The 12625-nt window shown below is 39.0% G+C and overlaps 1 long non-coding RNA gene and 1 pseudogene across 1 annotated transcript; both read left to right on the top strand.

Annotated features, from left to right (window-relative positions):
- The first annotated feature begins 771 nt into the window (after positions 1-771).
- LOC138858165 (uncharacterized) lies at positions 772-3355 on the top strand (annotated as a pseudogene).
- Positions 3356-4025: 670 nt separating this feature from the next.
- Positions 4026-7785, top strand: LOC118683643 (uncharacterized). Its single transcript, XR_004979475.2, has 2 exons — positions 4026-5952; positions 6009-7785. It is a non-coding gene; the product is annotated as an uncharacterized lncRNA (long non-coding RNA).
- The last annotated feature ends 4840 nt before the right edge of the window (positions 7786-12625 follow it).

Genomic DNA, 12625 nt, shown 5'->3' with positions numbered 1-12625 from the left:
GCGATTTAATGAAAGCAAAATACGACAAGACAATAAACTCTGAGGGTTTTATTGAAGGCGATTGGGTATTGTTATATAACCCACAACAAAATTGGGTAGAACCATACCAGGTTATTAAACGACTCAATGATGTAGTGTATCGCATACAGACCATTGGAAGACCAAGGAATAAAATTAAGGTTTTTCATCTGGAACGTCTTGCAGCGTTTGGTACCACAAATATATCTAATCGGGACGATCAGACTTAGGTAGAGGGCAGTGTGGCGAACACGAGTACCAGAACAAATCAGAATTAACGATAAACTGCCGGAAGCAACTAGACAGCGATTCCGAAGTACCCAGAATGTTCTAGTAGCGAACTTTTGTTAAAAATTTGCTATATAAGGGCTGCCGGATTGTGCAGCAGACACAGTTCTAATTAGAGTGTTGTCGTGATAAGAACAATTGAGACATATGCAAGAAGTGGTAAGCTCGAATATCAATATTGTGACGAACACGGATGATAGAACAAAATCGAATCGACGATAAATTGCCAGAAGCAACTAGACAGCGAACTCGTAGTTGCCAGAATGTTCTAGTAGTAAAGTAGTTAGCGAATTCGTAGTTGCCAGAATGTTCTAGAAGCAATGTTTTGTTACAGATTTACTATACAAGGGCTGCCGAATTGTGCAGAAAACACAGTTCTAATTAGAGTGTTGCCGTGTAAAAAGCAATTAAGCTATAAGCAATAAGTTGTACACTTGAATATCGAGCAATAAGTGTTAAGTTGTTGGAATTAGAAATAAAGATAAGTGTGTAGCCATTAAATTGGGACTTTTATTTAACAATCCAGTGATCGAACTCAAGAGTGAGTTACAGGTAGACGATTTATCGAGAAATCCGTTACAATTGGTGTCAGAAGTGGGATTGTCAAATAAATTCCCAAGGAGATAATTATTTAAAAATGGCCAAGTTTAACGATCTGAAGATTCCACGACTGAAAAAGGAGCTGGAACAACGTGGTTTGGCGACAAATGGATTAAAAACTGAATTACAATCACGGTTGAGAGAGGCCATGGAGGCGGAAAACATTTATGTTGAGGAATATGTCTTTCACATGGAATTAGAAGAAGAGACAACAAAGATAGAAGAAAAGGAAGAGGCTCAATGCTCGTCAAAGATGGTGGACATGAACATGCTTTTTTCTGCAATATCGCAGATGGGGACGCAGATGTCAACGCAAATGTCGACACAATTTAAAGAGCAGGATACACGTATGTCTCAGATGTCAACGCAGTTAGAAACGCGATTGTCAACGCATTTGGAAGAGCAGTTCATAGCGCAAGATGCACGTATATCAGCGCAGGTGTCCTCACATTTGAAAGAGCAGGATGCACGGATATCGCAGGTGACCTCACAAATAGCAGAAGTGTCCTCAAAGATTTCGGAAGAACGGGATAAAATTAAAACTGAAATGGATGAATTGAGAGATCGTCTCCGTGAGCTACAATTAAATCGGCCAATTATGTCGTCAGCTTCTGCCAAGGTAAAACCTCCATCCTTCGATGGCACTGTTCCGTTCCACGTTTTTAAGCTTCAATTCGAAAAGACGGCATCTTTAAATAATTGGAACGCCGAAGACAAAGTAGCTGCATTGTTCGCTGTATTAAAAGGATCTGCAGCGGAGATATTACAGACCATTCCAAACTGCGAGGCGAGTAGTTATGTAACGTTGATGGGTGCATTAGAAAGACGGTATGGTAGTGAGCACATGAAGAATATCTTTCAAATCGAGTTGCGTAATCGCCGCCAGAAAGCCAATGAGTCTCTGCAGAAGTTTTCTACAGAGATTGAGAGGTTAGCTCACTAAGCTTATGCACATAAATCCATGGAATACATCGAGGACACGAAAATTCAGACTTTCGACAATGGAATACGAGATAACACTACACGATTCGCTGCATTAGCATGTCCAAAATTGACGTTTGCAGAAACCGTTTCGTATGCTCTGACACAGGAAACTGCATATCTGCTTTGCAATCAAACATTTAAAAAGTAGAAATAGAGGAACACGCTTGGGTCAACCAATTACTTGAAAAAATTGATAACATGCAGAAAGCACTGGAAAAATCTACGGAAGCGCATAAGAAAAATGATGGTGTGCTTAAATGCTTCAACGGCGGGGTGTGGCCATATTGCACGCAACTGTAACAAGCCCAATAATCCAGTTGGACGGAAACGAAAAGCTGAGGCCAAAGGAGACATTATAGATGTCCGATTAATGACTATAACATCAGACTGGGATCCGGAGGAGCTACAGAAATGTCAGCAAGAGGATCCAGATTTGAAAAGTGTAATACACGGATTAGAGATGAATAAACGTCCAACGAGAGAAGAAATAGCTGCAGAAAGCCCAGTTGCAAAGGCTTATTGGGCACAATGGAATAGTTTGAAGTTAGTGTCTGGCTGCTTGCATCGCGTATGGGAAAGCGAAAATCGGCAAAGTTCAGGAGCTCTGATGATTGTTCCAAAAGTAAAAATTCCTGAAGTTCTCAACGAGCTGCACAACGGTCCAAGTGGAGGACACATGGGTATCACTAAAACCTTGGAGAAATTAAAACAAAGATTTTATTGGGTTGGTTGTCGTCAATCAGTTACGGAATGGATCGCCAATTGTGTCGAGTGCATTGCTGCTAAAGGGCCGAGGTCCAGGAGTCATGGTCAGATGAAGCAGTAAAATTCGGGTGCGCCGTTTGAGCGAATTGCCATGGATGTAGCTGGTCCATTTCCTATCAGTAAGTTAGGAAACAAATATGTTTTGTTAGTCATGGACTATTTCAGCAAATGGCCAGAGGTATACGCAATTCCTAACCAAGAGGCAGGAACAGTGGCGGAAGTATTCATTAAGAATTGGGTATCGAGATATGGTGTTCCAATAGAATTACATTCTGATCAAGGGAGAAATTTTGAATCAGCTCTAATTCAGGAGATATGCCAGAAACTGGGAATCCGGAAAACGCGTACAACTGCACTACATCCGCAGTCCGATGGCATGGTAGAACGATTCAATCGAACTTTGGAAGAACATTTGAGGAAAGTTGTGGACAAGTATCAAAAATATTGGGATACTCATATATCCTTGTTCCTGATGGCTTATCGGTCTGCTGTACATGAAACAACGGGGCAGACTCCAGCAAGGGTAATGATCTTCGACTACCGATTGATTTAAAATTTGGAATTAACGCCAACGGAGGAAGGAATACTAAGGAATTCAATAGCATCCTAGAAGACGAGATGAGGGATATACATGCTATGGTAAGACAGCGCACCAAAATTATGAGCGATTTAATGAAAGCAAAATACGACAAGGCAATAAACTCTGAAGGTTTTATTGAAGGCGATTGGGTATTGTTATATAACCCACAACGAAAGAAAGAAAGATCTCCCAAATTACAGTGTAATTGGGAAGGACCATACCAGGTTATTAAACGACTCAATGATGTTGTGTATCCCATACAGACCATTGGAAGACCAAGGAATAAAATGAAGGTGGTTCATCTGGAACGGCTTGCAGCGTTTGCTACCACAAATATGTCTAATCGGGACGATCAGACTTAGGTGGAGGGCAGTGTGACGAACACGGATGATAGAACAAAATCGAATCGACGATAAATTGCCAGAAGCAACTAGACAGCGAACTCGTAGTTGCCAGAATGTTCTAGTAGTAAAGTAGTTAGCGAATTTGTAATTGCCAGAATGTTCTAGAAGCAATGTTTTGTTACAGATTTACTATATAAGGGCTGCCGAATTGTGCAGCAAACACAGTTCTAATTAGAGTGTTGCCGTGTAAAAAGCAATTAAGCTATAAGCAATAAGTTGTAAACTTGAATATCGAGCAATAAGTGTTAAGTTGTTGGAATTGAAAATAAAGATAAGTGTGTAGCCATTAAATTGGGACTTTTATTTAACAATCCAGTGATCGAACTCAAGAGTGAGTTACAGGTAGACGATTTATCGAGAAATCCATTACAATATTGTAACTAATTCTTGAGAGACTTCAACATACATTTATTAGCACAATCATAATAATATAAATAAACACCTCACTTCATATCAGAGAAAAATATTTATATAAACAAATCCAAATCAATATTTAAATTCTAAATTATGCGCAAGACCGCGCAAATAATCCATCGGCGAACGAACGTTACAATCATTAACAATATTTCATATACGTCAATGGTGACGCTTGGAAGCAGCTTTCGCTATTTTCGGTGGATTACCACGAACATAGTATTCCAATCGCACATCAACAATCATTAAACTTCCACATATTCATATGAGCAAGCTGCCGAACATTCAAACTTCAATGCCAGTTCTCGATTGGATTATTTGTACGACGGCCACCGTCAACGATCGTTTGATAATGATTACACAGCCCGAGACCAAATGTCTGACCACGACGAGTGACACTACCAATCCATGTGGTCTCGAAATAATCGAGCAGCTGCTCAGCATCATCCTTGAAGAACGTAGTTTTGGTTAACTTATCATACACGGCAACAACATCATTCTCGGGAACAAATGCGAGAGCATACAACATTCTCAACTGCAATCCAAAGCCACCATCTCCGGCATATCGAGCTTGTAATCGACATCCCTGTATTCTCCTCCATGAACTCTGCCAAAAATGAAAAAAAAACTCCCACGCATTTGTACACCAACAAAAATATCCTAGTTGCTTTGATTTGCCAGACAACAATGTAAATACGAGAGGCATAACTTCCCCATTTACAATTCCATGTGTGCTATACAGCTGGTAGAAAATCCAAGAAACGACATGAAATGTTCCGTCGGCAAACTAAGTATCTGATGGTTGAAGATAACTCAAATTACGCTCAGTTGTAAAAATAATATATCTTCCACGGTGATTATTAGGCAGCTCACGTGAATCACATACCATAAATTCAACTCCGCTTCAAGCCTTACGATACGCATCGGGAATTATTAATTCATTAATTGATACACGACTAGCAGAGTTTATCTCATTATCAGCCCTTATACCAAGTACGCCGGCAGCAGATCATAAAAAATTTATCAATTTATTAGAAACATAATATTATATTTATTACATTATCTATAATGAAACAAATACTTACCGTTCCGGGACTTAGACGTAGTATAACACCGACCAAGACACATTTTCTTGGTATAATAAATACACCGCCAAATAATTTTATTATCACCATCGCGATAATAACTATATTAATTATAAAAAGGAGAGGAATTTTATTACTAAACAACGTGGCAACAGTTACAATCACAATACATCAGCAATGCCTCGAAATTCAAATTACTCATTAAATGCAAACTAACAGGTGAAAATGATAGAAGCGACCTTCACGAAAATAAAAGGAATATAGGGAAACAATAAAGCATAAAGTAGAGAACATATAAATAGAAAATATATAGACACAAATAATTAAATATTTGAAGACTCATGGAACGATTTGAAAAGAAGGGTAAAATTTTCAGTCTCAGCGACCATTCCGACAAAGGCCAAACCAGCTTTAAGTGGCCAAGTGGATGTAAGCAGCGTACGTTGTTTTAATTGCTTTCAACATGGCCACCATCAAAGTGCATGTACGGCTCCCAGACTACCACCGAACATGAAGCATGTGCTCCGAAATCGGGCACACGCGCCAAAACTGTCCCCGTCGTGCTACACCAGAAAACAACCGGAATATTGCCGCTGTAGGAGATGATGCATATCCTAAAGTCTGTCAACTCGCAGAACAATTTTCTCCAAATAAATGAATGTTACCTTTCTCAATAAAGAAAAGTGCACTGATGTAATTCCTCTTTTCGCTTTATTTGATACTGGTAGTCCCATTAGTTTCATAAAACGGTCTTACGTGCCACAATCAGCAAAACTCAGCAGTAAACAGAAGTTGACACAATATCGTCGAATCGGTAATAAAAAATTAAGAATTCATGGCATTTTGACATGTAAATTTATATTTTTTCAGCACGAATTGATCCACACTTTTGCTCTTTTGCCAGATTCAGGTGCGATTTTACCAGTGTTGGTTGGGCGTGACCTTTTAAACAAAATGCAAATAGCATTGAGCCAAACAAAGACAAATTTATTTAAGCCAAATGAATTATTTAATATAAAAGCTCAAAAAAAATGTTGGGTTTCGGAAAAACTTGGCAGTGCACTTCGCTTTCTTGATTTATATAGAAGCCCAGTTGCCAGTCTGCTACCACCGTACAACGAGAAGTAGGAAGTTCAACGAACAATCGATGAGTTATTGGCTTAAAGAACCATAAGACAAAGTGAGTCTCCCTACGCTTTGCCTATAGTGTTAGTTCGAAAGAAAGATGGTTCTTTAAGAATGTGCGGAAACTATCATGCGCTTAAAAAATTGATCATACGTGATCATTATCCTTTATGTTTGTTGGGGGTATCTGGGTAGCAAAACTTATTTCAGTACTCTTTAACGGCTTTTGTCACACCAATAGATCAATACGAGTACATCTATATGCCATTCGGCATTACAAATGCCCCTTCCGTTTTTCAACATTTAATTAATAAAGTTTTAAAGTCACTTATTGATTCGGGGAACATTGTAGTGTATTTATACGACATTATTATGGCTACGAAAACTTTTGAAGAGCATGTTGAGATTTTGACTGACGTGTTGAGACTACTAAAAGCTGCTGGTTAGAACTAAAATTAAATTTGTTCAAGTGTATATTCGCATATAGGGAGGAGGATTACATAGGATATTGTGTATATTAGGAGTGGTATTAGACCGAATGAAGCATAGCTACTTCAGACGTTTTGTTCGCGATTTTTAATGAATAGCTGCCCCTTTAAATTGGTTAACGCGTATATGCAAAGTTCGAGTGGACGAATGAGGGTATCGATGCTTTTGTAACATTAAGATATTATATAAGTTAACGGATCCACCCGTTCTGTGTATATTTGATCCACATCGTGAAACAGAGCTACATTCAGACGCGACTTCCCGTGGGTATAGTGCAGTATTACAACAAAGACAGGATAATAATAAAGCTCACCCAGTTGCATATTTTTCGAAAACAAGTACTGACGCGGTTTCAAGATATTAAAGCTTCGAGCTAGAAGCACTTGCAAGTGTCAATGCACTGGATCGATTTCGTACATTTTTAGATGAAATTCCATTTGTACTTGTTACTGACTGTCACTCATTGGTACTGGCGCTGGAAAAGAAGATAGTAAATCCTCGTATTGCGGGGTAGACTTTGAATTTTTCAAACTTTGACTTCGTAGTAAAGCAGAGGGGGGAGATCTAATGCCGCATGCAAATGCTCTGAGTCGCGTGTCAGTAGTTTGGTCCATTGAAGAGAGCGAGGTTGATCTGAATATTCAGTGTGGACAGTCGCGTGATAAAAAATATAAGAGAATAGAGGAAAAGGTTAGAATCTAAAGAGGTGCCAGGATATGAGCTTGACAATAGTCTGGTGTTTCGCATAAGTGGACAGTATCAACAATTGTATGTGCCGGCAGAAATGGAAGAAAGTGTAATGAAACGGGGAACAGCTTTTACTTACAATGAATTTTGAATAGAATGCAATGTTAGCCACACTTTGAATGCGGTAGCATCACCCAATCTAACTGACAGGTAGGGCGTGTGAATCGTGTGTTAAAGAACATTTTGGCAAAAGTTACTGAGCCAATAAATAATGCCGATTGGAAGAAAAAGCTAACTGCGGTAGAGTTCACTATAAACAATACGGTACACTGCGCCAGTAAACAAACTCAAAGTCAGTTGTTGTTTGGAGCTGAACAAAGGGCAGAGCAAGTTGATGAGTTAACTAAATACCTTCATGACGTTTATACTAAAACTATTGAAAATCTTTAAGATTTTAGAAATAAAGCTGATGTTGGCATTATAAAATCTTGGGTGTACAATCAGAGGAATTTCGAACAAAACCATAGGCCACCTAAAGAGTTCGAGGTAGGAGACTTGGTGGTAATAAAACATGTAGATACTGCTGTAGGTAAAAAATAAGAAATTAATTCCTAAGTATAAGGTCCACATGTAGTATGTAAGCAATTAGATTTTTACAGATATGTAGTTACAGATGTTGAAAGTTGTCAAGTAACTCACATAATAGTGTGATTGATTCAAGTCGCATGAAGAAGTGATTTGAGCCAGAACAGAGTATAGACGACATGGGCTTAGAAGGCAACAATGATATTCCACTGTATGTGAAATCATTATTGCACAGATTATGAAACTTGAATAAATCAATCGAGGTCAGGCTAGGCTGAGTTGTAGTGTAATAAGTTATTTTTAAGGTATTTTAAGATATTTTTAATCTGGCAGCATCACTGTGTTCTGACAGCTGTCATAAAAAAGGGTTTTCGGTTTTTTCTTTGAATGGATTCGCAAGTCCAGCCGCTTGAATGACAAATGTATTGGGTTTAACAACAGATTAACGATAGTTGAAGACACGCTTAAGTCCTTTTCCAGCACCGGCAGAAGAAATTATTGCAGAACTTTCGGAACGCAAGAGCCGTGAATCAAATGGCATTATGCTATACGTTAAAGAATCCATGAAAGTAGACAACAAAGAGCGTCTTAGTCATGATAAAATCATTATACGTAAGTGCTTTCCCCAGATCTGCCTGCTAAAGTGGACAGTTTCAAGCTCAGCCGACTAGGTCGCCCTCCGACGTACGAACTCGCCCGTTACTAGTTCTCTTTCTACAGCACGTGTTATACTCAAATCAAAGCCACCAGAACTTGTTGATGGGACCGCTCAAATCATGTTCAAGTCTTATCTCGCTCGAGCCCTGCTTACACATCTTAAGAACGTCGTAGCCTAGCTAGATACAATGGTTAAAAACGGTGACTCCAGTTAAACCATAAAATATGTTAGCGGCGTTCCTAAATTGGTAGGTACAAATTTTTGCTCGCTCAGCGAAAACAACAAGCCAGACAAACATGCACGTACAGTATCCTTCAAGATCTTCAGAAAGGATAGAAACAGCTTTACGAGTGTAAACGAACTTGGTAGAGGTGTCTTCATTGTTACGATGAGCTCCACCCATGCAGAAAGTGTTACAATCTCGGTTTATAATCTTGAAAAACGTGTGTAAAAATTAAATGCAAAAACTCTCTCTACCTTGCTCTAGGTGCGTAATTGATGATTGTTGAGTTCCAATCACTTATGGAAACATTATTACATTTGAAAATAAAACACAAGGACACACACTTCCTTACCACTTCCCAGCAGCAGACCTTCTACCGATTGTGAGAATCTTCTTTATGAAGGACTCTCACAAATGGAATGTCGACAGTTTAATTGTATTCGAATCAACAACAACAACCTGCTAGATCTCTGCTTCAGTAACCTGGAAATCATTCTCGAGCCCACTCAGCCAATTGTCACAATGGATTTGTATCATCCGGATCTTAGTATCTCAGTTGAACTCCAGCCCAACCTTAAACCAGCTACATTGCCTTTCTATAACTTCAAAAACGCAGACTATGTAAACCTTAATCGCATTTTACTTGAACACCGATTGGTCGAAAGTATATTCATCATCCGCACTGGACAGTAAAATTAGTGCTTTTTATGCTTGTAGTTCACGAAGGCATCTCTACACTTGCTCCAGTGTGTACAAAAAATCAAATCAGTTTCCTTACTGGTTCTTTAATGAACTGAAACATAAAACACTACTCAAGAAAGAAGCTCACTCTGCATACAAGAAAAACAGGAAAAAACTCAATTATAGTAAATTTAGCGACCTAAGACGAGCATGTAAAGAGCTAAATTAAATATGTTACAGGAAATATGTAGATAAAGTTGAACAGCAAGTGCAAGATGATAAAATGCATCACACAAAAGCAGATACCACAGTGAAATCCCGTCCAGTATGCACTGGAAAGTTAACACGGCAGGCCCCGGCATTGAGATCAGCAACTTGTTCGCATCTTTTTTAGAGAGCGTGTACATTAAAGATTTTCACCAGTACCTACAATTGGATATAAATGTACCTACGTCTAATCATACCATCAAGGAACTCGAGGTTAGTACTAACAACGTTCATAAACTGTTATGCCTAAACACGAAGGAAGGCGCTGTTCCTGATGGTTTGCCAAATATCTTGCAAAAAAACTGTGCTACAAGCCTTAGCGAGCACATTACTCACATCTACAGCACCTCACTTCATGATGAAATATTTCCAACAGACTGGAAATTCTCTTACGTCTATCCTTTTCACAAGGACGGGCCTAGGTTAGACGTCACCAACTACAGACCAATCTGTATTCAAACAGCTCTGGTTAAACTCTTTGAGAAAATGGTTCTTCTCCAGCTCACTACTCTTTTTACAAACACCATCTCCAGCAATCAACATGGCTTCATCGGTGGAAGGTCTACGACATCTAACCTGTTCATCTATGTTAACTACCTTCTGGAAGCTTTAAACAATGGACAAGCAGTCCATACCATCTACACGGATTTCAGTAAAGCTTTTGATAGAGTAGACCATAATATTCTACTGGATAAGCTAAGTAACTACGGTATACAAGGTAGAGCATTGAGCTGGATCCATTCATATTTAATCGGACGGCAACTACAAGTTAATGTCCATGGTCATCTATCCATAAAGTACGAGGTGTCATCCGGAGTACCCCAAGGGTCACACCTAGGACGTATTCTTTTCAATATTTTCGTTAACGACATCGGTGCAAATTTTAAGACTGAATATCTTCTTTATGCGGATGACCTGAAGATTTTCCAAGTGATAACCAGCGTACAAGACACCCAAACTCTCCAGTGTGATGTAGACATATTGTCAGCTTGGTACCACAAAAATAAACGAACTGAATGTCAACAAGTAAGGAAGGGCTAAGTTCGGATGTAACCGAACATTTTATACTCTCGCAAAGTCAAATGGTATACTCGTTTGAGATTTCTTTGTGGATTGGCTGATATTTTCGGTAGAAGGTCAACTATAGGCACTGGGGTCCACATATTAAGTACTTAGGGGCTTGTTCGATTTAGACAATTTTTAGTCACAAGGTGGCATACTTTAAACGTATTATTCACGCAAAGTTTTACTCCGATATAATCATTGTTGCTTTATATGCGTAGTGGAAAGTGAAAGAATCAGATGTAATTGAAAATGGTGTTATATGGGAAATAGGCGTGGTTGTAGTCCGATTTCGCCCATTTTCGCACTATAACATAGAAATATGAAAATAACGTTATGCACCTAAGTTGATTGAAATCGGCTAAGCAGATCCCAAGATATGGGTTTTCACCTAAAAGTGGGCTGTGCCACGCCCACTGTCTAATTTTGAACGCGGTTCCTATAAAGTCATCTCATACCATCCCAGAGATAAAATTTAATGTCTCTGGCGTGTTTAGTGCTTGATTTATCGCGCTTTTGGTAGTTTTTTACAGTACTGTTATATGGGGAGTGGGCGGAATTGCCACCCGATTTCAACTATTTTCACACCGCCAATAGAAGTGCTAAAACCATTTGCTTCTAGTGAATTTTGTTATTATAGCATTAGCGGTTTGGGCACATTAAACCTATTAGAGGCGGGACCGCGCCCACTCTTAAAAAAAAATACCAAATAACAGTCTTATATCTTATTGCGGAGCTTAGTTATGGCAATTTATTTGTTTTTGATTAATGGAGTTTTGTGGGCGTGGCAGTGGTCCGATTACGCCCATCTGCAATACCAACCATCTCACGGAACCAAGAAACATGTCTACCAAGTTTCATAAAGATATCTAAATTTTTACTCAAGTTACAGCTTGCACGGACGGACAGACGGACGGACGGACAGACAGTCACCCGGATTTCAACTCGTCTCTTCATCCTGATCATTTATATATATATAACCCTATATCTAACTCGATTAGTTTGAGGTGATACAAACAACCGTTAGGTGAACAAAACTATTATACTCTGTAGCAACAGGTTGCGAGGGTATAAAAAGTGCATAGCTATCTCGTACTCAAGATCGCACTTCCATCTATTAGCTAACTACAATACATCCTTAATAATGAGGCGATAAATGAGGTTGAGTCGGTAAAGGACTTAGGAATCATCATAGACAATAAGCTAACTTACAACAAGCATATCAAAAGCTCACACTCTAGGTTTTTAAAGTACTAGGTTTTATAATTAAAACCAGCAGAGCAGATCCAAACTCCTTGCTGCTCCTTTACTCATCGCTATCGAAAAGATACAACACAAGCTCTGTAGAAACCTGGGCTACCACTATGGACTTACTGTCCCTTATGCCTCAGTGGATGATATCTACGACCAGTATAATATAATATAAACAAACTGCAATCACGTCGAAAAGCTTTGAGTTTTCTTCAGTGGATCTCCCACTGAGACACAACCGTCTGCTGAAAACCACAAAAACTACAAAGAATTATGTGCTCAATGGCCCGCACGATAGAATTGCCAGGCTAGTCAACACTCTACATAACGAAGTGAATTTTTACAGTGGATCACACAACGCATCGCAATAAAGAAGCTGTGTTAACTAAAAAGATGCATCTATTACCACACCCCACGTATAAGATGACAACGAAAATATCAATAAATAATAGTGTAACT

Source organism: Bactrocera oleae, chromosome X, assembly GCF_042242935.1.
Source record: "Bactrocera oleae isolate idBacOlea1 chromosome X, idBacOlea1, whole genome shotgun sequence".
Lineage (NCBI taxonomy): Eukaryota > Metazoa > Arthropoda > Insecta > Diptera > Tephritidae > Bactrocera > Bactrocera oleae.
The sequence above is the reverse complement of the archived record's forward strand: the minus strand, read 5'-3'. Positions and strand labels throughout refer to the sequence as shown.